The sequence below is a fragment of the Typopeltis vanoorti genome, chromosome 4, assembly GCF_054136105.1.
Source record: "Typopeltis vanoorti isolate ZY-2024b chromosome 4, IOZ_Tvanoo_1.0, whole genome shotgun sequence".
NCBI lineage: Eukaryota > Metazoa > Arthropoda > Arachnida > Uropygi > Thelyphonidae > Typopeltis > Typopeltis vanoorti.
In genome coordinates this window covers 27,850,848-27,870,592 of record NC_143552.1, presented here as the reverse complement: position 1 = coordinate 27,870,592, position 19,745 = coordinate 27,850,848, and the positions used below count along the sequence as shown (strand labels likewise).

At 36.7% G+C, this 19,745-nt stretch overlaps 1 long non-coding RNA gene across 1 annotated transcript in view; it reads left to right on the top strand.

Annotated features, from left to right (window-relative positions):
* Window positions 1-14,991, top strand: part of LOC150107183 (uncharacterized) — a 58,110-nt gene extending 43,119 nt beyond the window's left edge. Inside the window, exon 3 of the long non-coding RNA XR_016548177.1 lies at window positions 14,660-14,991. This is a non-coding gene — a long non-coding RNA (uncharacterized LOC150107183). The remainder of the gene's footprint in view (window positions 1-14,659) is intronic.
* The last annotated feature ends 4,754 nt before the right edge of the window (window positions 14,992-19,745 follow it).

Sequence of the window (19,745 nt, the reverse complement as noted above, 5' to 3'; positions counted from 1 at the left end):
GGAGTGAGTTTGAGAGAAGATCGAATTTGTATAAGAGGAAGCGTTTGGTATCAGGCATCTAGAAAAAGTAATAACTGGTATGAGACCTAACACAGAGAGTCAGGGAAACTAAGTTATAAAGGGAGGAATGATGAGAATATGAGTGTAAGATCGACAATGTTGTATAACTGTGTTAATGGGCTTTGTCATCTCTTAGTGAAAGCATGTTGCAATGAACAATGTGGGTTTACTAAGAGAAGGTCATGTTTTAGCAACTTGCTGACATTCTATAACAATGTTACCATTGAACTAGACAAGGGGAAATGGATACACCATGATACACTTTTATGCTAAGGCTTTTGACAGAATACAGCATAGTAGACTGTTGCATAAATTGGAAAATGTGGGTTTGGTTATAGAATATTAGCGTGGATAAGAGGATGACTGACTGACTGACAGATTTCAAAAAGTGGTATACGGGGGAATGTGAGGCTGCAAGATTTAAGGTAATTAGTGGTGTACCAAGGATCAGTGCTTGGTCCACTGTTTTTCAATCTATACATTAATGATATTGGGAAGGATTTGACAAGCAACATACAGCTATTTGTTGATGATGCAAAGATAGGTAGGGTAATCAGGAATGCCGCTGATATGCAGAATGATTTGAATAGGCTGGAATTGTGGGCATGAGAAAATGGGTGTCAGTACATGTAAAGTCATTCACTTCTGCATGATTGGATATCCAATGTCATATATATTAGTGGGATTATGCTAGAAGAAACTAATGAAGCTTGGGATCTTGGAGTGTTAGTAGATAAGAAGTTGAAATTCAGGGGCTGTGTAACAAAGATTGCAAATACAACTCAAAATATAATTGCATTGCTGAAACAAATGTTCACATGTAAAGATAAGGATGTTATTTTGCTTCTGTACAAGGTCTTCATAAGACCCTACTTGATTATATTGGAGAGAGTGCAAAGGAGGGTACTAAAATTGATATCAGGATTGTGGAATACTGATTATGAAGACCGATTGAGAAGTTGTAGCCTGCAGACTCTAGCAAACGTGAAAAAGAGGGGGTGATATGATTGAGACATAAACTTCTGAAAGGATCATACAGGATTTCAATTAATTGGAATCTTTCAATTTATGTAGGGTGGGGAAAAACAAGAGGGGTATCCTTGGAAGCTAAGAATGAATGCCGCTAATAAGGGGGGAAGGACTAGATTTTTCTCTCATAGGGTGGTGTGTGATTGGAATGGATTGCCATTGGATGTTGTGAGTGCAAGCAGTGTGAATGAATTCAACAATAAGTATGATATCTGGTGTATGTAGTATATGTAGCCTCCCTCGATCAGTCCCTGACTCCCTAGAGGTCACTTTTAATAATAATAGTATAATCAAGGAGTCGCTTTCCATTTTTGTTTACTGTTGGTTTTCCAGATTTTTATATATTATTATTATTTTTTTTTCATTCCTAATCTGACATTAAGATCTCCAGCTGTAATTGTATTGCCTGTTTTATTTAATATATTTATTTTATATGTACAGAGTGTTTCACAAGGGGGGTATACAACTTTGAATGACAATAGAAGGTAAATAGCGATTGACAGTGGTGCACCCAGGGGCCTTTCCCCTTCCCCAAGAAAAATGAAAAAAACACTAGAAAATTTTCCAAAAATCTTTTCCTAATTAAAATTCATTTTTTTTATTTATGTTGTGCCGTGTCTTCTATTTCTATACTACTTATGAATTAGTGGGTTGCCCTATAGCTCTCAGGAAGCACGGCCGCTGTGAACGCAAGGCGAACGAAGTAGTGCTCGCGCGCACCGAGTTCTGCTACTTTTACCCTAGCCGTGCCAGAGGGGATCACGGTATCATGTATTAGTGATCACTGCAAATGCTTAGTCATAGGTCGTATTCAATTAGTCATAGGGCGTAGTGTGTATGCTCAAATTGTCTACTCAACTCCCCCCCTCCCCCAAGAATAAATCCTGAGTGTGACACCGGCGATAGATGAACTATTTTTATTACCGTGCAAATGTAGCATAACACTTAAAGTTTTAACACAGACAGTTAAAGTTCGATATGCAGACGTCTCATCTGTAATCAGTTTCATGCCACACGCGGCAGAGCATATTTGGTGTAACTTCAGCAATGGCGGCAGTAATTCTGGAACACAGCTCATCCAAATTGGCTGGTAGTGGTGGTACAAACACTCGATCTTTCGCAAAGCCCCACATGAACAAAATCTGACGTGTAAGGTTGGGGAACGCGGTGCCATGCTACAGACACCGCGTTCCCCCAACACATGTTGAGGTACAACCCTACGTCTGTCAGGTAATGAGGAGGTGCTCGGTCTTGTTGGAAATATAAGCGTCCGTCGTGGTCATCGTCGTCTAACTGTGGTATTAGGTGTCCTTGTAGCATGTCCAGATACACACCACCAGTAACAGTAGACTCAGAAGGGGAAAAAAAAGAAGGGTCCATACACTTTCTTCTTGCTTATGGCGCAAAAAGCGTTAGCCTTTTGTTGTCATTTGGTAATAAAGTTACGTGACCAAAGCGGATGTGTTTCACTACATTATGACACTCAGCTTTTGTCTTCCAAGTTATTCTCTGTTCTCCTGAAAGTAATACAACTTGTATTATATTTTATATTTATTTTTTTCATATCCTTGTAACTGCTTGTAAAAGTCATCATTTACTTCTTCATCGTGGGCGTTCACTCCAACAGCTGTTAAATTTGCTTTATTTAATTTTAATCGCACTTCTGATGTATAATGAGTTATTTTTGCTTTAATTGACTTATGGATCCACATCTTTACATTAACTTGTGCACTTATTTGTTTGTGTACTCCACTATATATAATATGATAATTAGCTGTTTATTTTGTTCTTTTAAGTTTCTTTTTTGTTTCTGTGAGAACTACAATTTCTGTATTTTCTTCATTTGAAATTTTATCTAATTCTTCTCCTTTATGTGCCATGCTTCTACTATTCCATGTAGCATATTTCACCACGTTTTTCTTTTTCCAAAGTGCCTTAACCATGTTTTCTGTCTCTAGTTTGGATTTCGTTGAGATTGAAAGTAGTATGTGTAATATGCTAGTAATTGTGTCAAGTTATGCTAGTAACTTGACACAGTTTGAGAGCAAGGAGTCACTCCCCCCCCCTCGCCCTCGAATTGCTCAAATAGCACTCAGATAAAGAAGTAAGAGAGGGTCAGCTGCATCTTGAATGGAGAAAACCTATAGAACAAAATTAATTCCATCCTTCGGATAATTTTGAATAATCCAAAACTACTAAGGCCATAGGTAATGCAAGGTTTCCCAAACTTTTTTCCCGTGGTCCGATTAATTTAATACTTCATCTTCGTGACCCACTAAAATTTTTATGGCCAATAGGTAAAATAAAACAGATTTGAATGTTCGTAGAGTTTTCATTTATTATTATACTAAAGAAGCTTTTACTCTTACAGAAATATAAAGAAATTAAACTAAAGCCAAATAATTTATTAATGAGAAGTGTGATGCTGTTGTTTGTTAACTGGAAACTTCAGATTTGGAGGAAAAGATGATAACTTTATTCTTAAATTCGGTTAGACTTCCAATCGGTTTCTATATTTATTTTTTAGAAAAAAAAAACAGTGTTGAAAAGCCTGTTTCACACTTGTAGGTTGTGACAAAAGGCATTGAATCAGTAAATACAAAAAAAAAAAAAAAAAAAAAAAAAAACACCAGACCTCCAAACGATTCCGCGGTTGCCGAGCGCAGCCTCACCATTAGTTGAGCTACTTTACCGTGAACAAACAGACTGTGAAACATGTGAAATGTTTAATTAACAGAGACAGCGCGTTTTTCGTCTCTATTAATTAAATTATTTATTCATTAGGGCCGATTAAACGCTATTTACATGTATTTTAGAGTTTCGTGGAGGGAAAAAAACGAAAACGAAACACCTAGGATTTCGAGAATTTTTTTAGGCGACCCGACATTTAGCTTTCGTGACCCACCATTTAGGAAACGTTGGGCTAATGTATTATGTTTGTAAATGGAGTGTGTTCTTGCCGGTTCGCTTGTTTTGCAGAATGAAAGAGACGGAAATTTCAGGAGGATAAATTCCCTGTCATAATTTTTATACCTAATAATCGGTTAAGACTTTAAACTTAACAACTGTCCGAAAGTAGGGTTATCATATTTCTTGAACAGTATACCCTACTTTCAGACACTTGTTAAGTTTAAAGTTTTAATTTCTGTTTAGTTATGAATGCGAGAAAAAAAAAAAAAAAATTATGAGGCCGGCTTTGACTGTCAGCTGTGAAAATGTCATCCATCTAGTATGGAGTCGTTTAATATCGGTTCGGATCGTTTTATAAATACAAACTGAATGATATTCATTAACATCTGGTGGCAATTCTGAATCATAGATTCCATTAAATTCCATCCACTGCGAGTAAAGTTAATTGATTTTAATTTCGTCCTTTTACCCTCTACAAACTGTTTGAATGAACAAACTCTGGAATAGCTTGATTCTAAATATTAAATTCGAGTAAAATTCAACCTACCAGTCCCCAAATAACTTGTACCGGGACTGGTTAGACTTGTAAATTAATTAATTATTAAAAATTAATTAATTAATTATAGGTGCTAATGTATTTTGTGAAACTCGCCTAAAAAAACTCCGCATTTGGCCAAGAAGCTTTTGTTTTACAACCCTGTGAAGAGTTTTGTAAAATAATGGATAAGTCCTAGAAAACCGAATTTAGCTTTAGTGTATTTCCCCTCTGCCGAAATCATGGCTCCCTGAATCTTTGGAAATGATGCTTGCTTCTATCGCACCAGGCTGCCCGAAGAAAGATGAGTATAGATTCTAATATAGTCACCGATTAGAGGAACCTTGTTTAGCATTTCTTCAGCCGATTCCGGAGTTAATCGATCTTTGGCATGGGGGAGTAAAGTATTTAACCTCGCAACTAAAAAAAAAAAAAAAAAAACCGTGAGCTCGCTATTTCAAACATATACTGTTAGAATTTAGCACCACGAGATGGCGGCAGTGGTACTCTCTTTCCGAAAGCTTGTCTTCAAAGAGTTAGTGCTGAAAGAGCTCTGCCTACTCCTTTGGGAAATAAAAGACTAGAAGATTTATTTATTAATATTATTTGTGGTCTCTCCTTCCTCTAAGAGAAGTGTAATAATGTTAACTAGTGATGTGTTATGATATCATATAATTTAAACAGCTAATTACATTAGAATATAGATTGGTTTTCCAGAGAATATATATAGGAAGATACTTTTACATACATATACCAGAACCATATGTATAAATTAAGTGTCGTCTATTGCGAGTTGTAAACATATTACTTCAGACGTCATTTTTATAACAAAATTGGTAATCACAGTTTTAAGAATGTTGATATTAGTCGTACACACAGATCAAATAACAAATACGATTAGTCTTACATAAAAAAGTTAGCCAAGTATTGGATGCAATTTAGAAGTGGATACTCCTACGAAGAGTGGCATTATTTTTAATATTCACTAGTTGTGTTTCTGCTACTGTTATGGTACATTGTGAACAAATCAAAAGAATGATGCCACCATTTATCTTTTCCCCAAGTTAGCGTAATCTGCTCTCCGACCAGCTGTCTGCGGATTCAGTGCTTGACTTATTTTTTATATGTTTTTATTTTAATTGAAGATCACTTTTTTCGCAGAATGAAGTAGACAAATAACTGGTGAAAAAAAGATCAAATAGAGTACCGTTAACGAATTTTTCCCACCACTTGCAAGTCCTTTTATTGCATATACCATTTAAAAAATCGAACGCATGCACAAATACAGAATAGAAATTGGACTCCAGAAATTGATCTTAAATTTTTCTAGGGGGAAAGTGTGGTTTTTCTCATTAATTATTCTTAGGTGAAATTATCCTCCTCCATATTTCTATTACAGTTAAATTTTTGATGCATAAATCTTATTGGAAGTATAATATTTATTATTTATTATTATTGGACTTTTACTGAGAGACGAAAAGTCCATTTAGTGTGACAAAGGCATAAATTACTGGTATTCATATTTATGCCTGAGCATTACCTGCAAATTGCTACCAGATATACTCGAAATCGATTTTATGTTTGTGAGGAGGAAAACTATCCCCTCCCCCCTTACACACACATCTTTGACTTAATGCTGGACCTCCGTAGCGCAGTTGGAAACCGAGTTCGATTCTCGTCATCATTGTCGGTGCGTTTGCAGATTTTTCAAACCGCAGACAAATCGGCGGAGAGAACACACCAAATTTACAGACATACTACTGTTGGTGATGGTGGGCTGTAGATGTTGTGTGTAGTGGAATAGAATGCCCTCCCACAATGAGTCCTTGGAGGTGGTACATAGTAATAGCAATATCCTGAGTGATTAATCGCCATGGTTATATCGATACGCATACCGTGAAATTCACTATCCGCATATAGTTTGGCGTCTGATATCCACTATGCTTATCTTCTCCCTCATTTATTTTGTCATCTTATTTTTTTTTCTATTTTTTATAAAGAAGCACAATACTGACATGTCATATTGTCAAATTACATAATCATTATTGTAATTTACCTATCCTCCTGCCAGAACAACGAATCCTTTCCCAAAACTAATATTTCCTAAAATAACTTTTATAAGACTTTATAATCTAAAGGTGAATTAGCTGGTCTCATGCGGAAATGGAATGGCTTTTCATTCCCCAAACCGGCAGTTGGCTACAACACGCATTTTATATGTATAATAAACTGGCCTCAGTTGCTTCGACCGTCACTTTAAACTTCAACATCTTTCTTGAAGTCCAAATGAATTCGTATATTGGTTCTCACTCATCTTCGCTGTGTTGTTATGCACTCATAGCATGATTCAGCTGCAGCAAACTCCTGTTATCTGTCTTATATACTTCTCGGAATATCCTCAATTTTTTTTTTTTTTTTTTTTTTTTTTTTTTTTTTTTTTTTTACATTCGTTAGAAACCTTGCTGAGTAAACTGTTGAAGCCATAATTCAATATTGGCATGACTAGCGGCTTTCCCAACTCATCACATTCTTTCTCCTAAAATTGAAGAAAGTCCTTTTAATTAAGCCTACATTCTGCTTGGCTTTGCCAATATTGTCTTCTCAGTATACATTCCGGGCCGTAGCAAATGCAAGGTCCAATTGGGATCATTTTGGTGGTGCCGCTAATCTAAGATAAAGTAGGAATTAGCAAAATCTTCAAAAATTTTATCGAATTTTAATTAAGAAATTTCTTACTTCTGGGCCCAAATGTTGGGCTGATTTTGCCCAATCGGCCAGTACCAATAAGATTTCAGTATGATCTTCAGTCTCATGTCAACCAGAATACTTGAATTCGTTAACTTTTTTTTTAAAGGTTGTCCATTTAAATACAATACTTTCAATATTTTTAAACCTGGTTTTACTCCATTTCCCAAGTAAGCAAACAGACAAATGATGCAAGTCTAGCTGATCCTACAGGTAGTGTAAGACCAAGGCAACTCGTGGTAAAGGTGGCATAAGCTCTGATCACTAATCTTAATATTTACCCTTAATGCCAAAACACATCTCCAAGAAGGGGATGCATGATGCTTTATATTAAAGGCAAGGGGCCACTACCCAGACCGGTTTCGACCTTTATTGAGGTCTCATCAGTGGAAGCTAGGCTAGAAATATACCATATACCAAGATTTAGTAATACAGAGCTTATAAGTATTTTACCAGAACAAGTTGCCATAAGGTGTTTTAACCTTATTAAATAAAAATCTCTGGAGGAGATATAAATGTAGAAAGTATTTTACCTTGGGTATAATAAATGTTAAAAATACCAAGCAATTTTAAACCTGGTATTACTAAATCTTGGTATTTCTAGCCTAGCTCCCACTGATGAGACCTCAATAAAGGTCGAAACCGGTCTGGGTAGTGGCCCCTTGCCTTTAATACAAAACATCATGCATCCCCTTCTTGGAGATATGATTTGGCATTAAGGGTAAATATTAAGATTAGTGATCAGAGCTTATGCCACGTTTACCACGAGTTGCCTTGGTCTTGCACTACCTGTAGGATCAGCTAGACTTGCATCATTTGCAGGCGCAAACTTGACTTATTTGTCTGTTTGCTTACTTGGGAAATGGAGTAAAACCAGGTTTAAAATTGCTTGGTATTTTTAACATTTATTATACCCAAGGTAAAATACTTTCTATATATATATAGAAAGGTTTAATGATTATTACCGAGAGAAATGATAAAGATGACAAGATATATTTAAAAAAGATACTACTAGTTTACTAGTTTCGTTACATGAACATCCTCAGGTATCACAATTAAAGAAGTATATAAAAAAATTACAGAGACTTAAAATTGTGCTAACAGAACAAGTATAAAAAACAGTAGCGTGTTTGAAAAAAATGCAAGTATGAGTTCCAAACAAACGAATACTACGCGCTGTCGCGAGTGCGCCAGTACTGAACAGAAGCAACGTGTGCGTCAGAGAGATTGTAACTCAGGCTGTTGTTGATATGAGAGGAATCTAGAGAAATTTCCCTAGATTGAACAATCTTTCTTTCGAGTTCATCGTAGCACACATGGATGTTAGCAGTTTGAGTCCAGTTTACAATGTGCTGGCGGCCTTCGTCTGAGTTAGCTGAAAAGAGAACGTGGCTAGAGAGAGAGCTAGCTCTAGTCCTGTTATAGGAGATATCTCTACGGTGTTCATCCAAACGTAGAAGGGTGGATTTAGCAGTCTGTCCATAGTATGGCTTTCCGCAATCACACAAAATCTTGTATACTCCTGGAAACTGAGTTGGAAGATGTTTCTGTTTATGTTTGCTAAGTAATGAACGAAGTTTTGGAAGCGTAGTGAAGCATGTTTTGAAGTTGAATTTCTTGAGAATCTTTGCCAGTTTTTGTGAAAGAGAGCTGTGTAAGGCAAGGAGATGAAGGCTCTTGGGGAAGAGGGATCTTCAGAAGTAGTTGAGTGCCTGGGGGAAAGAAATTTGTCAATTTTCTTTGGAGAGAAACCATTGTTAATAAACGTTTTTTTAAGAAAACGGAGTTCATTTTCAATTTCTGTTTCTTCTGTAAGTAATGATTTGGCTCGGTGGGCTAAAATGTGGTATTATTTCCACTTTAGCCCACCGAGCCAAATCATTACTTACAGAAGAAACAGAAATTGAAAATGAACTCCGTTTTCTTAAAAAAACGTTTATTAACAATGGTTTCTCTCCAAAGAAAATTGACAAATTTCTTTCCCCCAGGCACTCAACTACTTCTGAAGATCCCTCTTCCCCAAGAGCCTTCATCTCCTTGCCTTACATCAGCTCTCTTTCACCAAAACTGGCAAAGATTCGCAAGAAATTCAACTTCAAAACATGCTTCACTACGCTTCCAAAACTTCGTTCATTACTTAGCAAACATAAACAGAAACATCTTCCAACTCAGTTTCCAGGAGTATACAAGATTTTGTGTGATTGCGGAAAGCCATACTATGGACAGACTGCTAAATCAATCCTTCTACGTTTGGGTGAACACCGTAGAGATATCTCCTATAACAGGAGTAGAGCTAGCGCTCTCTCTAGCCACGTTCTCTTTTCAGCTAACTCAGACGAAGGCCGCCAGCACATTGTAAACTGGACTCGAACTGCTAACATCCATGTGTGCTACGATGAACTCGAAAGAAAGATTGTTCAATCTAGGGAAATTTCTCTAGATTCCTCTCATATCAACAAAAGCCTGAGTTACAATCTCTCTGGCGCACTCGCGACAGCGCGTAGTATTCGTTTGTTTGGAACTCATACTTGCATTTTTTTCAAACACGCTACTGTTTTTTATACTTGTTCTGTTAGCACAATTTTAAGTCTCTGTAATTTTTTTATATACTTCTTTGATTGTGATACCTGAGGATGTTCATGTAATGAAACTAGTAGTATCTTTTTTAAATATATCTTGTCATCTTTTCTCTCGGTAATAGTCATTAAACCTTTTTTTTATAATATTCCAACCGAGTAAAAATGGATTTTGAAAAAAAAATAAATAAATAAATAAATAAATATATATATATATATATATATATATATATATATATATATATATATATCGTTGTTTTTGATCAGTTTTGTAACTGAAATATTAAATCCAAGTCAGTTAGAAGAAACATGTTTAAAATCGTTCTAAGAAACATTTTTTCATAAAATGTTTACACCTTGTAGATGCGTGAGTGGAAAAAAAAAAAAAAAGAGGGGGGAATTGGTTGAACACCTGCTGAGTAGTGTAAGGCACAAGAAATGTTTTTCACTTTGCAAGTGGAATTGATGTTATCATTTAGCATCCACCTGTCCTATGCTAATAAAGTTATCACGATTTTAATTTACTTCGGAAAAACATTTTTCAGAAGAATCTTTTATTCTTCGCTCGCCACAAAAATGGCTAACAAGCTGTATTGACGGAGTAAATATTTCTTTGTGACCGTTTCTTATTTCGCAAGTGGAAGAATGAAACAAATCTTTGGTGCACGAAAGTAGAAAGGAAGGAGATACAACTGTAGAAATTTTCTTTCTTGGGAGCTTTATAAATGTTTTGGTCAATGAAAGGCAATCGCTTTGTAGCTAGAGATATACGATTGGTTTATAAGCGCATTCCATTGAAGTATGAAGTACCGGTTGCTGTATGCTATTCTTCTCTTCTCGACTGTGTATGCTGCTGCTGTTACAGGTAAGATGTGCAGATCAGTAGTTCTAATAAAATCTAAATCTAGAGTATGCAGTTTTTGGAGTGGGGAGAGAGAAGAATATTACTCCCTGAGCCATGTTCTCATGGACAGCTATAGTCCTTTGGCATGATACTCAATATTGATCAGCTACTGCGATTTATATATATATATATATATGTGTGTGTGTATAATGCACGGACACGCAATCCAGCCAAAATATTATGATTGTTATCCGAATAGTTCATGTGTGTCTATCTGCCCGAACTGCCGCAGGTTTACTTACCATGGATATCCGAGAGTTCTGGATGGAGGATTCAAACTCAGGATCTCTCTGGATCTGCGTAATCCCAGAGATGTTCTCTGGGATTTAAATCCAGCGAAATCGGCGGTGAATATCTGTCGTGTTCGGCGAACCATGCCCAAACGATACTGGCAGCGTGGTAAGCCGCATTATCCTGATCCACACTTGTACCATCTCTGGAGAACTTGCCATGAATGGGTGTACCTAATCAGCTACAATAAAAGGTACTTTTCACCATTCATAGTCAGGACTCGAGATTCACAGGAAAACATTCCCCAAAGCGCCTCTGTGGCAGAAGTGGAAGGACAACGGACATTGCATCCATCGATTGGAAAAGAGAGATGAGTTCGATTCTTATCGTGACGAGAGGAATCTTTATGTGGGCTTTTTCAATTGAACATGAGTTATCCATTCTCGTACGGAAGTAGCGTTTTTTTTAACCGGAATCTTGGGATTTTCATCCCGCATATAGGCAAAGCGTTCAAGACAATACACGCAATTTACAGACAGAAATTACGATTCCTGGTGGTGGTGGACGGCAGATGGCGCTGTGTATTGATGGTGGTAGTGTCGCTTTGTAGTTAGAGGATTAAGTAAGGGAGACGGTAAGTTGTGTTGTGGTGTGCCCTCCCACAATGAGCCCTTGGAGGTGGCACTTGATAATAGTATCATGACGTTATCTCTTACCTGGACATCAGGGTGATTTCCTCCCGAGATTTTTGCGTAACCCTCTACTTACCATTCACACGACATAACTGGAAGTTAGTCCTGGATGATGAGGCGTAAGCGTTGTTACCTGGACTGGGCTCCTGCTTCCGAGGCCCGTACAGTTGAGAGTGCTTTGTATTGTGTCTTGGAAACGTCTCATTGGCTCCCTCATTAATTTCCATGGGCAATCGTTCTACGTTTTTCATATAAGGTCTTGCACAAGGCAGGACAACCTGCGTTCACTATAAGTATCGATGAGGGTGGGCGCCCACCAATTGACCCAACGACTGCTGTTCTGCCCATTGTCCTTCCACTAGTGGAACACTTTAATTAGAATATTTCGCGAACAGCCCAGTATTGGCCTTCTTCCGGGATATTGCCGGGAACGTCCCTTCAACTGGTATCCTACAATCATATTTGCTGTTAGTAATGATCTAACAAATTCTACATCTCCCAACCAGAATACCAAATAATGCTCGCCATCCATTCAATATCCTAGACTTTTCTTAAGCAGTCCTCTTCTTGTCCACATTTCCTTTTCAACGAATACTATTTACTAGTCATTTTGAGTCTCGTGTCCTTTTATCAAATGGGATGATGTGATTTCTGTTCGTCCTTTCCGTTAGCTGATTACCATTTCCGTTCTCCTATTCCAAATAATACTTGTGGCCTTCATATCTTTCTATTCCATCCAACACTTCAACTGCAATCGAAGTTCTGGTTCTCCAACAAAATTGTCTAAGCTTCCGTATTCAGCCCGTCCAAGAGGGAGATAAAAGCACTGTCATCTCATTGTCCCTCACCTCAGTTTTCATGAAAACTACAGAGATCAGCAACCAGCTTCTAGCTGGAGCCCACCATTTAATTGGGCACATTATAGCCATAATTGCTGATGAGGCATAAAAAAAACTAAAAAAAAAAAAAAAAATGGATCCCACCACTCTTGTTCTACTGCATGTCTCCTGATCAACCGTATTCCATCTTTAGATACCATTATGTGAGAAGAATTTCATACGAAGACCAGTTAGCTTGTCACATACAGAGGTGGAAGGATTTTCTCCTCCCGCGAAAAAAACAAATGATCTAGATTCTAGACGAACACAAGCAATTTATAAACAATACACTTGCCTCCTAGCCATAGTTGTTTGCGGAGTTACAATTATCCAACCGTCATCCTTCTTATGGTCTTATTTCCATCCTTCGCAATAGGGTTGCAGTTTCCTCTGGTCATTCATTGTATGTAGTAGTGGATCGTTTCCGTTCTTCAGGTTGAAGGAATAGCCAGTTTCAGCTGAACACACTTTTAGCACCCGTGCTGATATCCCATCATTCCCTATTGCTGAATTCTTATTCAGTTTGTGCAACAGCTCTAATACCTCTTCATACACCTGGGTTTCTTCAGAAGCGGTAGCAGTGAACTCAGTGTTGCATACACCAGGTTGGTAGCTTTTAGCAAAATGGGCAATTATTAGTTGTATAACCTCTTCTGCATCTGTCACCCTCGCACAATCTGCATTCAGAAGAGTTATTCTTTGATACTAATTCTTTCTTTTACTTACAGCATATGGATAGAATTCTTGTGGGTTGTCTTTAGCTTACAGACCAGTTTCTTTTCATACTCAGATTTAGCTTTCTCTGCAACAGTCGTGACCCTAACTTCCACATCATTCATTTCTTACAAATCTCTTGCTTAACAAGATTACACATCCATTTGACTCCTACCCTATTTATTCTTCGTACCCTAGGGATACATTCCTATATTGCATGATTAAGGTGTTTTTTTTAACGCTACACTGTCGATATTCTTCCCATCCAGCAACCGATCTCGTTCCACTGAACTCAGTATACTCCTCAGTTGGTCATAATGTCCTGCTTTGTAGTTCAACATGTAACCTTTTCTGAATGGAACATTCATAAACTTAGTCACTTCCCAAGTAAGTACCGCATGATCACTGTCACCCAACCGGAGGCAGAATAGTTACGTCTTTAAGTGAAACACCCTCTGACACTATAATCAAATCTAACATTCTTTGACCTCGAGTTCCTTCTGTCACATCCTCGAGGAAGTTAGCTGAATAAATTCAATTGCATTCTTTTCATGAGATTTTACTGCTACCCAATCAATATTTGGATAATTAAAATCTCCCATTACGATTACTCTTTCGCGCCCATACTCTCTATTTGGTGGTGCATTTCTTCATCACTAGTAACTGATCCACCACGTCTGCAACAATACCCTACTATGTAATTGATCTTTTTGCATTCTATTTCACACTCGATTGCTTCAAATTCACTGCCACATGAAATACTGTTACTAGCACTGCAATCATAGTTTTCAACACTAACTGGATTAAACTCATCCGATATCATTAGCAACACGCCTCTCCTCTGCTCTGTATCTTTCCTAAAAAAAACTGTACACTTTACATTCAATACCAGTTGATATAATGCTTAATACTATTCAGAATGCGAAAGGTAAGTTGAAAGATGGTCTATTTCTCTCTCTCTCTCTCACACACACACACTGTCATATCACATCAGAATGCGATAGGTAAGTTGAAAGATGATCTCTCACACACACATACACACACACTTCGCTCCTTATATCTGATGTTCTTCTGATGATGATCTTTAGTGTGAAGTTCTCTAAATGCTATCAGTGTTCTTTTCATTTTCACCAGTCGCTCACATACTGCAATACTCGTATGCGATTGCCATTTAAAACAACAATAAATAAAGTAAAAATAACAGTACTTCAGTTTTGCATCCTTATCAAGTATGAAATGCCAAACCCTTCATCCCATTTTTTTTTTTTTTTTTCCCAACCTATGGAAAAAATATAGTTTGGTTTAGAATAATACTTGTAAATCTGTTACTTCCATTCTAAATATCCTTCTGCCGAATAATTTTTGTCGTATTTTTGATTTTCCAGAGGCTTCTGCGAAGCTAATACCATCACTGAAATATGGAAATGACTTTGGATTCCTTGGCCCTAGAATAAAGAGACACGGAGATTCCGTAATGGATCCCACAACAACAGCACCCAAGCGATCCAGAATAAGACTCTACAGAGATAGAAGCTATTCCACAAAAAGAAAGTCTCCACAAGAACCTACTAACGAAAGTGATTATAAATAATTGATAGCTGACATAAAGCAGTATTCGCTTTGCATAATGAAATTACGAAAAATTTTAATTATGCCTGTATACCCTAATTAAATTTTTCTGTGCATGAAAAATGAGAATAAAACATTATAAAATTTATGAATGTTGCTTAATAGTTTTTTTAATTTTTTTCATAATAACAAGTTACAACTTGTATGGATGGAAATCTGCAACTCACCTAAAACCGGATTGTGTTATATAAATAGTCTTTATATAAATAGTGTGTTATATTTATTTGTGTATTATAATTGTGTTATATAAATAGACCTTTATATAAATATAAAGGTCTTTCAGTTGCTACAAATGGATATCTGTGCTCAACTGAAGAAAAATTATTTTCATATGATAATTGTTTACATGAAATGTAACTACAGATTGTTTTCCAGTCTGTTGCAGTGAATTTTTCAGTGACCATAGAAATTTCTAATAATTTTGAATTGCACTTTTTTTTCTAACTTGCCTAAACGAATTCACCATCATCACAATAACCACACTGTTTACCTAATGTTACAGACAGAAAAGAAGAGAGAGAGAAAAGTAATACGTGTTTGCACCTAGGTAATCACTTTTGATCTCTCGGATAAAGCAGTGGGGGGGGGGGGGGTCGCATGATTACTGAAGTCTCACAGCCTTAGTATTGAGAAATAGCGTTTTGTAGTGGTAAGTTCTCAGAAGGGCACATTGTTTGAAAAATATATGGAATATATTGGGAGGTAGGGAATAATATTCCTTACTTTATCATGACAGAATAAATTGGTTTGTGATGTTGTTGTTATTTTAGGAGTCCAATGACTCATTGCTGGAAGACACACTACTACATGCCATTACAAACATCACACCGTCTCTCCATACTACCTAATTCTCCCACTACACACAACTACCACCAACGCCATCTACTGTATTTTTGTCTGTAAATTGCGTGCGTTCTCATGGTCGATTTTTAATGTTATATTGATATTAAGTATGAGACAAATGTGTCAACTCTTATGAAAATGCTGTCAACATAAGACCAAAATTGGCTGGTGTTGTGAGTAGTTTTTTTTCCTACTGTTTACGCAGACAATGAAATCGCGAAGCTCATGTGACTGATAATTAACATACAGGATGCCCCATAATTCACGAAGATTTAAGTATTTAATAAATTTTTTATTAATTATTTTTATTCTTTTTTTTTTGTTATAATGAAATACACAGTGTGGAGATTTTTTTTATTAGTTATGAAAAATCACACCACGTAAATACCTTCCATTTTCGGCCGTACTTATGCACAGGCGCACGAGGCTCTAACTGGGGCCTGAAAAATTAGGGGCCAATTTAAGGGCCTGGTGTACTCTAACGCCTCGGGAAAAGTGTAAGTATCGCTCTGGGTATGTTCCATGAGAGCTATTAATGTTTCTGGCTGCAGCGCCCTAATTTCTGCACGAATGTTCTCCTTCATTGTTGGATCGGCGTTTGTTTACATACACCTTCAGGTAACCCCCATAGGAAGAAGTTCGGGAGCCGTCAGATCTGGAGAACGTGATGGTCAATTAATTGCACATCGCAAAATTATTTGCTCACCATTAATGTTTTTCAGAATTTCAAGATGTTGGGCTGTGAACTTTTCCATGATTAATTTCCCGAATGTTCCTTGGAATACGTGGGAGAAAACAGTCAATAATAATAAAAAAAATTATTCTCATTTTAAACCCATGTGTGACTTATGAGCCATCCACCTGTATGAAATGTATCTGTCATCATGCATGTTTGAAAATATTCTCCTGTGGAGAGTATTTCTGTGTAAAATTATTTTTGTATGCATCCCCCCCTCCAAAACAAATAATTTCTTGTCCTGAAAGTGCCGAATTAAATAAATATACGATAATTAAATCAGGACTTATTCTCCCCATAGCTTTCACAAGTTCCCCCACAGTGCTGTCCACATACGTATATGTTAGATGATGCAAATCAAAATTCATTGTTGACAATATTACTGAAAATATTAGGTATTTTGGGCTAACCTTCAATTTTAATGGTTTGGCAGAACTACTAGACTTGAACCTTTGCAATTATAAAAACATACGAAAAAAACAAGAGAAGCATTGCTGTCAGACATATCAAAGTTAATGTGGACAATGTAATGCTTCCTACTTTGTTGCTTTTCTACAGAACTGACCATTGTCTCTTTCAGCAAGAAAGGTTGCTGTTGTAACTGCGTGGTTTGTGGGCATGAACGTCACCACACTCTGACCTCCACAGAGCCCCGATCTCAATCCTATTGAACATCTGTGGGCTGAACTGGATCGTCGGGTGAGGTCAAGGGACGTCCGCCCAACAGACCAGGATCTCATTATATGCCTACAAGAAGAATGGTTCAAAATTCCCATTGATCGCTCTTTATGCTTGTGGAAAGTATGTCCCGTAGGATGGCTTCCTCACACTATGGTGTATGTTGACTACTTTCCAATCAGTGTATGTCAAAACCAGAGCTGTTCCTATGATCATTGTGGTACAGTATGTGTTTTGGTGAAGAAAACATTATTATACATGATGCTTTTTTAACATAGATTTTTGGTTCCCGTATAAGGCATCGCGTGATTTAGATTTTGAAAATAAGGTTATAACTTAATGGAAGGGAGTTCTCACGTGGAGGTAGTGGAGCTTTTTCTCCCATTAAATCGAGTTTTTCATCCTGCATAAAGGCAAATCCACCAGAGAACACTCAATATATACAGACAAATATATTATTGGTTGGTGGTGATGGTATTGTTTGTAGATGGAGATGGGTCGTGGGGATATGAATGCTAACCGCGATTAATCCTCAGATGCCGCGTCATAATGATAATTTGTTCATATTTACGGAGGTTCATATTTTCCTCCGAGAAGTTATAACATGACACCTGCACTACCAACTACACATTATTTTCATCTATTAATCATTTTGTGTTCTCTGGACGAATTGCCTATTGAGATGAAAAATCCGAGTTTCGAGGATGGAGTGGGGAGAAGAGAGGAGATGAACCGAGAAGAATACTAAATATTCAAAATTAGTGGGTCTGTTGATATAACCATCATGTACTTATATTTATTCTCTAGAAGATTAAATTTAAAATAAAATTTATTTAAATATACGACAATGCAGAATGTGTCAAAAAACACGGTTTCAATTTTTTTAAATAAAATAGTAAATAATGCATTTTTGATTGCGGTATATCAGCATCTTAAACCGTATTGATTCGGGCTTGTAATCTAATAATGGTAATTATCAATAGCAATTAACAAACCAGTGAAAGAAAATAGGTGCCTAAATTAAAATAATGAACTATTTTCCTTTTAAATTGACTCATTTCATTGAAAGGGGGGGATGGTAAATCTCGTTCTATTTTATAGCCGGGTCCGAGTTTCGGACCCGGCTATAAAATAGAACGAGATTTACCATCCCCCTTTCAATTAACAAATTCGCCGGTAAAATAGCCTTTCGGCTTATTATCTTAGTGACTCATTTCATGTTTTATTGAAGAACACTAGATTTCGTCGGATTTGCTCTTGAAGATTGCAAATACGAACGTCTCTTTGTAGTAACATATACTTATTGATATTACTGCTCAGCTCTTAAATTTTGTTACTTGATCAGGTCTTTTCTTATTTTATTTTTTAATTCAAATTCTGACTAGTGCACAAAGAACCTTTTATACGAGCTTTTTAACTAAAGGTGCGTTTGTGGTTTGCAGTATGTGTGGACAATCGGATCAGGATTAGAGTTACTCGAAGGGCTATCCTGTGGACAATATAAGTTTCGATCATGGAGAAAAACTTTGTTTTCTAGATGATTTTTTGTAGTGCTATCCCCCAAAACTCGATGGTATTATTAAAGAAATTAGTTATTAACTCAAATAAATAAATTTTATTTATTTATTTATTTTTACCCGTGCACAGCAGTGATATGCTATAAATCTTGCGACCCTTTATGTATGGATCTGGTTAAAATAAATGAAACAAGGATTGAATTAATTTGAAATTTTCCCTGTGCATGCATTCTGTTCATTGTAATGGAGAGAATACATTGTCGTCTATTTATATTTAAATTAAGAGGGAGATGTTAAATCCCGTTTTATTTTATAGCCGGGTACGAAACTCGGGTCGAAATCCATCGACATCCATAGAGTTTCAATGCCGAAAAAACTATCGGCGGAACCAAGTGTAAATGATCACTTGGATAGTACAACACCAGGGCAACTCCATGCAAAGGTGGAGCAAGCTCCCTCACTAACTTTAATATTCTTTCATAATGTAAAACTCAGCTCCTAAGAGATGTATATATATTGTTTTACATTATGAGATTGTGGTCTATTTTTTCTTGCTTAAAGTACGAAAGATTTCATCTGACAAAGTTAAGTATGATATGCCTTTATGACGAATAACAGAATTCTTTAAGAAAATATACCGATAAAAAAAGCATCAAAGTTCTAACCCTTTTTATCGCACTTAGGGAAGCAAGATAGACTTAGTCATTTAAATTAAGTCTAAGATACTGCATTCAAAAGAAAATACAGTAGTGGGAAACAAATATACAGTGCCTTGATTATAAAAAAAAAACGAGAAGGTTCTACTACGATGAAAACTGCGTTGTAAACTACTTAAGATATTCGCAACTGTGGGCAGTTTCTCATCTCTCCCAATAATAACAGAAAATTACTTATTGCTGTTGCGTTAAAATCAGTTTCCGGGTGAAAACCTTCTATCCTCCGTATGAGACCGGCTAACTCATATTTAGTCGGACTATCATGGACGGGATTGAACCCAGGTCTTTCCGACCATAGCACTTCGTCTATACCGAAAGCTCCAAACCGACTATTTGCAGTTTATAAAACAAT